This window comes from Meriones unguiculatus, chromosome 6 (genome assembly GCF_030254825.1).
Source record: "Meriones unguiculatus strain TT.TT164.6M chromosome 6, Bangor_MerUng_6.1, whole genome shotgun sequence".
Classification (NCBI taxonomy): Eukaryota; Metazoa; Chordata; class Mammalia; order Rodentia; family Muridae; genus Meriones; species Meriones unguiculatus.
Window position 1 is genome coordinate 79,980,399 of NC_083354.1, and position 9,443 is coordinate 79,989,841.

General features: G+C 41.3%; 1 long non-coding RNA gene across 1 annotated transcript; it reads left to right on the forward strand.

Moving 5' to 3' along the window:
• Window positions 1-200: 200 nt before the first annotated feature.
• LOC132654536 (uncharacterized) lies at window positions 201-9,108 on the forward strand. Its single transcript, XR_009592163.1, has 3 exons — window positions 201-387; window positions 536-688; window positions 8,335-9,108. It is a non-coding gene; the product is annotated as an uncharacterized LOC132654536 (long non-coding RNA).
• Window positions 9,109-9,443: the final 335 nt, after the last annotated feature.

A 9,443-nucleotide genomic window follows, 5' to 3' on the forward strand; every position in this document is an offset into this window, starting at 1 on the left:
GCATAGAAACAAGGTTCTTCTTATATACATCTCTTTCAAACACAAATGTTAAAATAGCCATTAATAGTCCCTAAGGCCTACATGTATATGGCCTTCCTCCTTTTCACCCATGAACCTGACATTTTCTGGGAATCACATATATAAGACTAAAAACTTTGTTTACAATAAAAACGTTAAGTCTTTGTCTCCTGTAGCCCTAGATGCCTTTGATTCTTTTAACCTATGGAAGCAGATCACATTTATCAAAAAGAAAAAACAAATCTACAAAAGAAAACAAATCACCTCAGTGGTCCGCTGGGATGTGACTTCTGAAGCCAACAAACCTCATGCAATGCATTGTCAACACACTTGGCCTGGCTCTCTTTAGAAGCCCAGAATCATACTTGGGTATGTCCAATCCTTTCTACTATAATTTCTAATAGAATAGAGTGTCTTACTGCTAATGCTTTTCTTAATTCTTCTTTAAAAGAGTTTCTTAATAAACTCAAGATTTGCTTCATAGTGACTCACCCTAAAATTCTTTCTTATACTGCAGGCAAGAATCCTGACCATCACCTGTGCAGTCTGCAAGAACTACTCAGGTTGCTGCAGGAAGCAACATGGAGCTATGCCGGTGGCTCTGGCTGCACTGCTCCTGGTAGGGAGACACAGTCATCTGGTACCTAAGGATGAGTTTCTTCTCTCCTCAGTGAGTATAGCCCATTGGACCAGTTATATGTGTTGCTTAAATAAATGCTCAATGGCCATAGTCATCAGGGAAATGCAAATCAAAAATGACCCTGAAATTTCACCTTATACCCACCAGAAGAGCTAAGATCAAAAACTCAAGTGACAACACATGCTGGAGAGGATGTGGAGAAAGAGGAACCCTACTCCATTGCTGGTGGGAATGTAAACTTGTACAACTACTTTGGAAGTCAATCTGGTGCTTTCTCAGACAAATTAGGAATATTGTTTCCTCAAGATCGAGCTATACCACTCCTAGGCATATATCCAAAAGAGGCTCAAGTATACAACAAGGGCATTTGCTCAACCATGTTCATAGCAGCTTTATTTGTAATAGCCAGAAGCTGGAAACAACTTAGATGCCCCTCAGCTGAGGAATGGATACAGAAATTGTGGTACATTTACACAATTGAATACTACTCAGCAATTAACAACAAGGACATCATGAAATCTGTAGGCAAATGGTGGGATCTAAAAAAGATCATCCTGAGTGAGGTATCCCAGAAGAAGAAAGACACACATGATATATGCTCACTTATAAGTGGGTATTAGACATATAATATAGGATAATCATTCTAAAATCTGTATACCTAAGGAGGTAATCAAGAAGGAGGACCCTGGGCAAGATGCTCAATCTTCATTCAGAAAGGCAAATGAGATAGACATTGGAAGAGGGAGAAAACAGGGAACAGAATATGAGCCTATCACAGAGGGCCTCTGAAAGACTCTATCCAGCAGGGTAGCAAAACATATGCTGAAATTCATAGCCAAACTCTGGGCAGAGTGCAGGGAATCTTATGAAAGAAGGGAGAGATAGAGAGACCTGGAGGGAACAGGAGAAAAAGAGCAACAGAACCAAAAAAATCTGGCTCAAGGGTCTTTTCTGAGACTGATACTCCAACCAAGGATCATGCATGGAGATAACTTAGAACCCCTGCACAGAAGTAGCCCAAGGCAGCTCACTGTCCAAGAGGGTTCCTCAGTAATAGGAGCAGGGATCGTCTCTGACATGAACTCATGGGCTGACTCTTTGATCACCTCCACCTGAGGGGGAAGCAGCCTTACTAGTCCACAGAGGAAGGCAATACAGCCATTCCTGATGAGACCTGATAGACTAGGGTCAGATGGAAGGGGAAGACCTCCCTTATCAGTGGACTGGGGGAAGGGCATAGGAGAAGAACAGAGAGGGAGGATGGGATTGGGAGGGGTTGGGGTAGGGGTCTACAGCTGGGATACAAAGTGAATAAACTGTAATTAATAAAAATAAAATAAAAAAATTTAAAAAGTCTGTGTTGTGTCCGTTGCAATGGGAATGGAGATGACCCTAAGAGCAGAAGACTTAGCAAAACTCCATCAAAATTTTCAGAGAGTGTTTTTGACCAAGGTTACACTGTGGAAAAAAAAAAAAAAGGATATGGCAGGATAGGGAAGATAAAAGGTACAAATGACAGAAGGAGAAATTTGTGGCTATTTTGGCAATAAGTACCTCAGGTAGGACTAGGGGTGAGAAATTGCGTGTACCAGAGCAAAGTAGTGTCACCTTATCTCGGCAGCGTCGGGGCATTTAGCTCTTTTCTTTTTCATCTCTGAGTTCACACTGCCCCAGCTAAACACTAGAACATTTGCAACGTCGTTTGTCTGCCTCAAACAAATGCGGTGCTCTGAATCCCTGTAATTGTTTCCTTGTGTCACTGTCTTCTCCCTGACTAAGAATTTGGGGTTGTTTGTGTTTTGAAAGGAAAGTACATGCTAAAACCATTTAAAATATTTGATTTTTTTTTCTAGGTGCCTTAGAACATACTCCTACCTGTGGTCTAACTGCAGTATTTCTAATACTTTCAGGCTGGGCATTTTTGACCCTCCTCACTTCTGTTGACTTCCCTCCAACAGATTTTGAGTTACAATTTTTTTTTTTTACATTTATTTCTATACATTTCACTTTCACTGAAATATGAAGCTAAAATTTGAATACTGCAAAAGCGCTCTTTCTCTACCTTGGCAGAAGACTAAGTTTTTCTTTCCATTATTTTTCTAACAGAAAACAAATAATTTTATTTTATTTTATTAACTACACTTTGTCCACTTTGTATCCCCCCATAAGCCCCTCCCTCCTCCCCTCCTAGTCCCACCCTCCCTCTTTCTTCTCCTCACATACCCCTCCCCAAGTCCACTGATAAGGGAGGTCCTCCTCTCCTTCCTTCTGATCTTGGTCTATCAGATCACATCAGAAGTGGCTGCATTGTCATCTTTTGTGGCCTGGTAAGGCTGCTCCCCCCTCAGGGGGAGGTGATCAAAGAACAGGCCAATCAGATTATGTCAGAGGCAGTCTCTCTTCCCATTACTATGTAACCCAGTTGGACACTAAACTGCCATGGGCTACATCTGTGCAGGGGTTCTAGATTATCTCCATGCATGGTACTTGGTTGGAGTATGAGTCTCTAGGAAGACCTCTGTGTTCACATTTTCTGGTTCTGTTGCTCTCCTTGTGGGGTTCCTGTCCTCTCCAGATCTTACTATGTTCCACTTCTTACATAAGATTCCATGCACTCTGCTCAACAGTCTCAGCATCTGCTTTGATAGTCTGCAGGGCAAAGCCTTTCAGAGGCCCTCTGTGGCAGGTTCCTAACTTGTTTCCTGATTTCTTCTTCTTCTAATGTCCATCCTCTTTCCCTTTCGGGATGGGGATTTGAGCATTTTAATCAGGGTCCTCTCTCTTGATTAGTTTCTTTAGATGTACATATTTTAGTAGGTTTATCCTATGTTATATGTCTATATGAGTGAGTATATACCATGTGTGTCTTTCTGTTTCTGGGATGGCTCACTCAGGATGATCCTTTCTAGGTCCCACCATTTACCTGCAAATTTCATGATTTCCTTATTTTTCATTGCTGAGTAATACTCCATTATGTAGATATACCACAGTTTCTGCATCCATTCTTCAGTTGCGGGGCATCTGGGCTGTTTCCAGCTTCTGGTTATTACAAATAAAGCTGCTATGAACATGGTTGAGCAAATGTCCTTATTGTGGACTTGAGCCTCTTTTGGATATATGCCTAGCAGTGGTATGGCTGGATCTTGAGGAAGCGCTATTCTTAGTTGTCTGAGAAAGTGCCAGATTGATTTCCAGAGTGGTTGTACAAGTTTACATTCCCACCAGCAGTGGAGGAGGGTTCTCCTTTCTCCACAACCTCTCCAGCATGTGTTGTCACTTGAAGTTTTTTTCATCTTGTCCATTCTAATAGGTGTAAGGTGAAATCTCAGGGTCATTTTGATTTGCATTTCCCTGATGGCTAATGACGTTGAGCATTTCTTTAAGTGTTACTCTGCCATTCGATATTCCTCAACAGAGAGTTCTCTGTTTAGCTCTGTTCCCATTTTTTAATTGGATTACTTGGTTTGCTGCTTTTCAGCTTCTTTAGTTCTTTATATATACTGGATATTAGCCCTCTGTCAGATAAAGGGTTGGTGAAGATTTTTTTTCCCAATCTGTAGGGAGTTGTTTTGTTTTGATGACAGTGTTTTTTGCTTTACAGAAGTTTTTCAGTTTCATGAGGTCCCATTTATTGATTGTTGCTCTTAGACCCTGTGCTGTTGGTGTTCTGTTCAGGAGGTTGTCTCTTGTACCAATGAGTTCTAGGGTTTCCCCTACTTTTTCTTCTAACTGACTTAATGTGTGGTTTTATGTTGAGGTCTTTCATGCACTTGGACTTTAGTTTTGTGCAGGGTTATAAGTATGGATCTATTTGTATGTGTCTACGTTTAGACATGTAGTTATGTCCCCCTTTTTGTTTCTGATTTTGTTGATTTGGATGGTGTCTCTCTGCCTTTTAATTAGCTTGGCTAAGGGTTTGTCCATCTTGTTGATTTTATCAAAGAACCAGCTCTTGGTTTCATTGATTCTTTGAATTGTTTTATTTGTTTCTAATTGATTGATTTCAGCCCTGAGTTTGATTATTTCCAGCTGTCTACTCCTTTTTGGTGTGTCTGCTTTTTCTTTTTGTAGGGTTTTTAAGTGAGCCATTAAGTTGCTTGAATGCGCTGTCTTGAATTTCTTCTTGAAGGCACTTAGTGCTATGAACTTTCCTCTTAGCACTGCTTTCATTGTGTCCCACAAGTTTGGGTATGTTGTGTCTTCATTTTCATTGAGTTCTAGGAAGACTTTAATTTCTTTCTTTATTTCTTCCCTGACCCAGCTGTCATTTAGTAGCAAGTTGTTCAGTTTCCATATGTGTGTAGGCTTTTTGCTATTTCTGTTGTTGTTGAGGTCCAGCTTTATTCCATGGTGATCAGACAGTATACAAGGATTATTTCAATTTTCTTGTATCTGTTGAGGCTCGCTTTGTGACCAACTCTCTGGTCTATTTTGGAGAAGGTTTCATGAGGTGCTGAGAAGAAGGTAAATTCTTTTGTGTTTGGGTGTAAGGTTCTGTAAATGTCTGTTAGGTCCATTTGATTCATGACCTCTGTTAGAATCATTGTTTCTTTGTTTAATTTCTGTCTTGTTGATCTGTCCTTTGTTGAGAGTGGGGTGTTGAAGTCTCCCACTATTAATGTATGGGGATCTATGTGTGGTTTAAGTTTTATCAATGTTTCTTTTACAAATGTGGGTGCCCTTGTATTTGGGGCATAGATGTTCAGGATTGTGATGTCTTCCTGGTGGAATTTTCCCTTGATAAGTATGAAGTGTCCTTCCCCATCTCTTTTTATTTAATTTTGGTTGAATATTTTATCAGATATTAGAATGGGTACTCCTGCTTGCTTCTTGGGTCCATTTGCTTGGAAAGCCCTCTTCCAACCCTTTACCCTCAGGCAATGTCTATCTTTGTGCCTTAGGTGTGTTTCTTGTATGCAACAGATTGCTGGGTTTTGTTTTCCAATTCTACCCTCAGATCTTGAGCTGATTTGTTGGTTTCCATCACCTGTCTGACTGTATTTTCATGCTTTTCCCTCAATTCCTTCAGCTGTTAGTTTGAACAATCCTCTGTTTCTTTTATTTCTTTCAGTGATTTAAGCATTTCCTCTCTAAAGGCCACAAACTGTTTGGCTGCAACTTCCTGTATTTCTTTATAGATGGCCATAATCTATTTGAGTTTATCTTCCTCCAGGTCTTTACAAATTTTATTTGTTTCTTCTGTTATCCTCTTCAAGAGCATAGATGTTAGGTCATCTTCTTGAATTTCAATTATGCTGGGGTGTCCAGGGCTACTTGCCCCTGGATAACTGGATTCTGGAGATGCCATATTGCTCTGTCTTTTGTTGGTTGATCTTTTATGCTGGCCTCTACTCATTGGGCTATCTTAGGTGTTTGGGGTTGGTTTCTGGTGGTTCCTGGAATCCTGTGGTGGAGAGAATCTCCTTGGCAGGAAGAAGGTTTTTCCTGAAGGAAGCCTTCTCAGCTGCTTGGGTATAGTCACTGGATGGCCGGTGTTTTTCAGGAGTTGCCACTGCTCACCTCAGGCATAGAAACCTGAGCGGTAACTGTGGTCCATGTTAGTTGAGAGGGCTCTCCTCTCACCCAGAAAAGTCCTGAAGACAGCTGTCCTGCCTCTGAGTTTCTTGCTGTTAATTTAGTGATCTGCTGCTATAACCTGTGTGTCCCTTGGTTTGGTCAGTTTTGTTAGGGATAACTGGTCCCCCCTGGAGCAGTATCTGGGGGTTGATCTCAGGGATTCCGTGCTTCCGTAGGTCTGAGGTTGTGGCTCTGTGCCCCAGAACCCAAGTGGTAATCTGTGGCGGATGGGTACCGCTCTCCTGGTAGCAGCAGGCTATCTGGCGCACAGCAGGTCCCTGGGTTGGACTGGTCTGCAGGACCCTTTCCAGAGATATACTGGGTGGACTAAGTCAGTCCCCTTTGCTTTGTTCCCTGTGAGGATTTCTCCAGTGACTCCCAGTCTCTGGTGTCCTGGGGCGCACAGCTCTGTCTGTGCCAGAGAGTTGGGCACACAGCAACTTTCTGTGCTTGCAGCTGGAGCCCAGTTCAGTGATGGCGGCTCATACCCATCAGTCTGCAAGACTTTTTCCAGGGAAAGACTGGGTCACCCAAGTCAGTACCGTTTCCTTCCTTCCCTGTAGGGTTTTCTCGAGACTGGGACTCCCAGTCTCTGGTGTTTTTTGTGCCCACCAATCAGCCTGGGAAGGTGAGCGGACACGCAGGCGTGTGGCGCTGGTCTGGTGACCTAGTGCCTGCGGGACCCAGGATCTCTTCCTGGGTTCTGACTGGGTGACCTGAGCATGGATCCGACTGATTCCCATGCTGTGGGTGTTTCCTCTCACCTGGGAAACATGATCGCTGTTGTTTTTTGGCCCAGAGTTCAGTCTCTTGGTCGCTGTATGAAAAATGTTGTCCTGCTCCTCAGACACAGTGTTCTCCTGGTGCTACCATCTTGTCCCCCCAAAAACAAGTAATTTTAAATTAGATATTATGTTTATACATTTCTGGATCTTCTAGCACAGCATATAGTGTCTGACACTTTGAACGGGTGCAATAATGAAATTATTTCCTATAGCCCTAACATGACTGCAGAGATTGCCATGGTGACCTATAAAATACCTTGTTCTAATAATCATGGCAATGGAATAAGTGAAATCACACTAGAATACCTAGGTTGATGGTAATGCTAAGAGCACTATTAATATTCTCTCATAGAAGCAAACAGAGAAGGGTCACTAGACCATTACCTGAGATTCCAACCACAACTGCATGTGATTTTTGGGATGTGCTAGAGAATATAGCAAATAGAATGATGGACAACAGAGTTTAAGCTTTTGTGAGGCCATTGCTATGCTCTTGGGACTTCAATCATGTAACAGTGGCATGAATGTTGTGATAGGTTCATAGGAATAGTGGTTAACGTGGCAAAGTAAGAGTAATTGTTTCCCCTAGAAATTTCCCAAAAACTATTACTTGCTTTGCCTGCCTGTGCTCAACTTGAGTAACTCACAGTTGAAAGACAAAGGTTTGAGTCTTAAGATTCACAGCCAAACTTTGGGTCAAGCCAACTAATTTCCAACTGTATTAAAGACTCACTACAGAGTACGGAAGTCATATTCACACTGAAATCTATGGCAGAAAACTTGGCTAGGAAGTGATAGACCCTGGGGGAACCTACTTCAATTGTTTTATTAAGTAGATGGGCTATGCATCCTAAACAACTGTGTTCATGTCTGCATGTTACACTATTGTCTTCCTTTGTGCACAGAAACTTCTATTTTTAGGGTGTGGACATTGATCACTGGTAAATCTATCAAAAATAAGTGACTATTATTGTGGCTAAATTTTCAGATAAGAATTATTCATATATCACCTCCTTTAAGGAGAAGGAAACATAGTGCAGAAGAAAAGGCAAACAAAACTTAAGATCTAGGGAAAGGGGTGAAATGTTGTAGTGAAATTATTTACTTTAGTCATAACATGACTGTGGTGAATTGAATGTGGAATTTCCCATATAAGTCACGTGTTTGAGCACTGGGTCCCAAGTTGGTGGTGCTGTTTGGAAAATTGTAGAACTTTTAACAGGTACAGCCTTGCTGAAGAAACTATGATACTAGGAGCAGGCTTTGACAGTTTATGGCATTAACACTCTCTTGTCTGCTTTCTCTGCTTCCTAGATGTGAATGAAGAAGTGATTTCTCAGCATCCTGCCCTACCCCCATGCTCTTATTTCATCATAGACTCTCCCGCTGAAATCAAAAGACAAAATACACTCTTCCTTTTACAAGCCATTTTTAGTCATGGTGTTTTATCATAGTGACAAAAAATAAAAATAAAAAATAAAAACAACAACTAATACAGTGACCATCAGCACCATTGGAGCCAGTTGCTGTTGTGACCCACAGAATGCCTTAGTCCTGTAGCCGTGGCAATGAAACAAGTAAAATTACGATGTGAACTTTGGGGGGGGAGGGGTGAAAGGTTTTTGGTGTGATATATGGAAGGGGATGAGAGAGGGAGTTAGGAATAAAAGTGGCTAAAATTCACTATTTAAATTGTGAAAGTGTCAAGAAATAATAAAAATATTTCATGAAAAAAAAGCCAAAAAAAGTAAAAATAAATAGATGAGTAACAAGAGAATACAGCAATAGTTAGGTCTACGGTGATGATACCAGACTGTTAGCATCCCCTATAAAAATGAAAGTAGAGAGGGTAATTAATCTTACCTCAGATTTCAGCTATTTCCTTCTTTTTGCCAGATTCTTTCCCAAAGCTACAAAAGACCTTGAGGGTGCTATGGTACACTAGGGTGGAAATTAACTGGTAGAGCCTTTGAGAGTCATTATCTTTGCTTACTAGGGTGGTACTTCTGTTTCTGATGTAGGCGTATTTGAATTACTCAGGCTCCTATATGTAATGCCTCATTCCTATTTCTGTATGTAACCCCAATAAACCCATTGGTTCATCAAGATGGAATTGGATGGAATTGTTTCTTTTCTCTGTCACAGTGTCCTTTCTGGGCTGGATAGATAATTTGTTAACATCTTCCTAGGAAAATTCATACCAGGCAAGCACTCTACCAACAGAACTACATCCTAGTCTCTGTTCAGGGACTCAATAAGGAGATTAGAAAGATGTTGGCAATCACGAGGCTGTGTTTCTTGTTGACGGTTAACAGATGACCAGTTGGTAGAGTAAGCCAGAGACGAAGAAGAGTTGGATTACTACCAGAAGCAGAGTAATGAACAGGAAGGTGAAATAGAAATTCCAAATAGAAGGCAGGTGT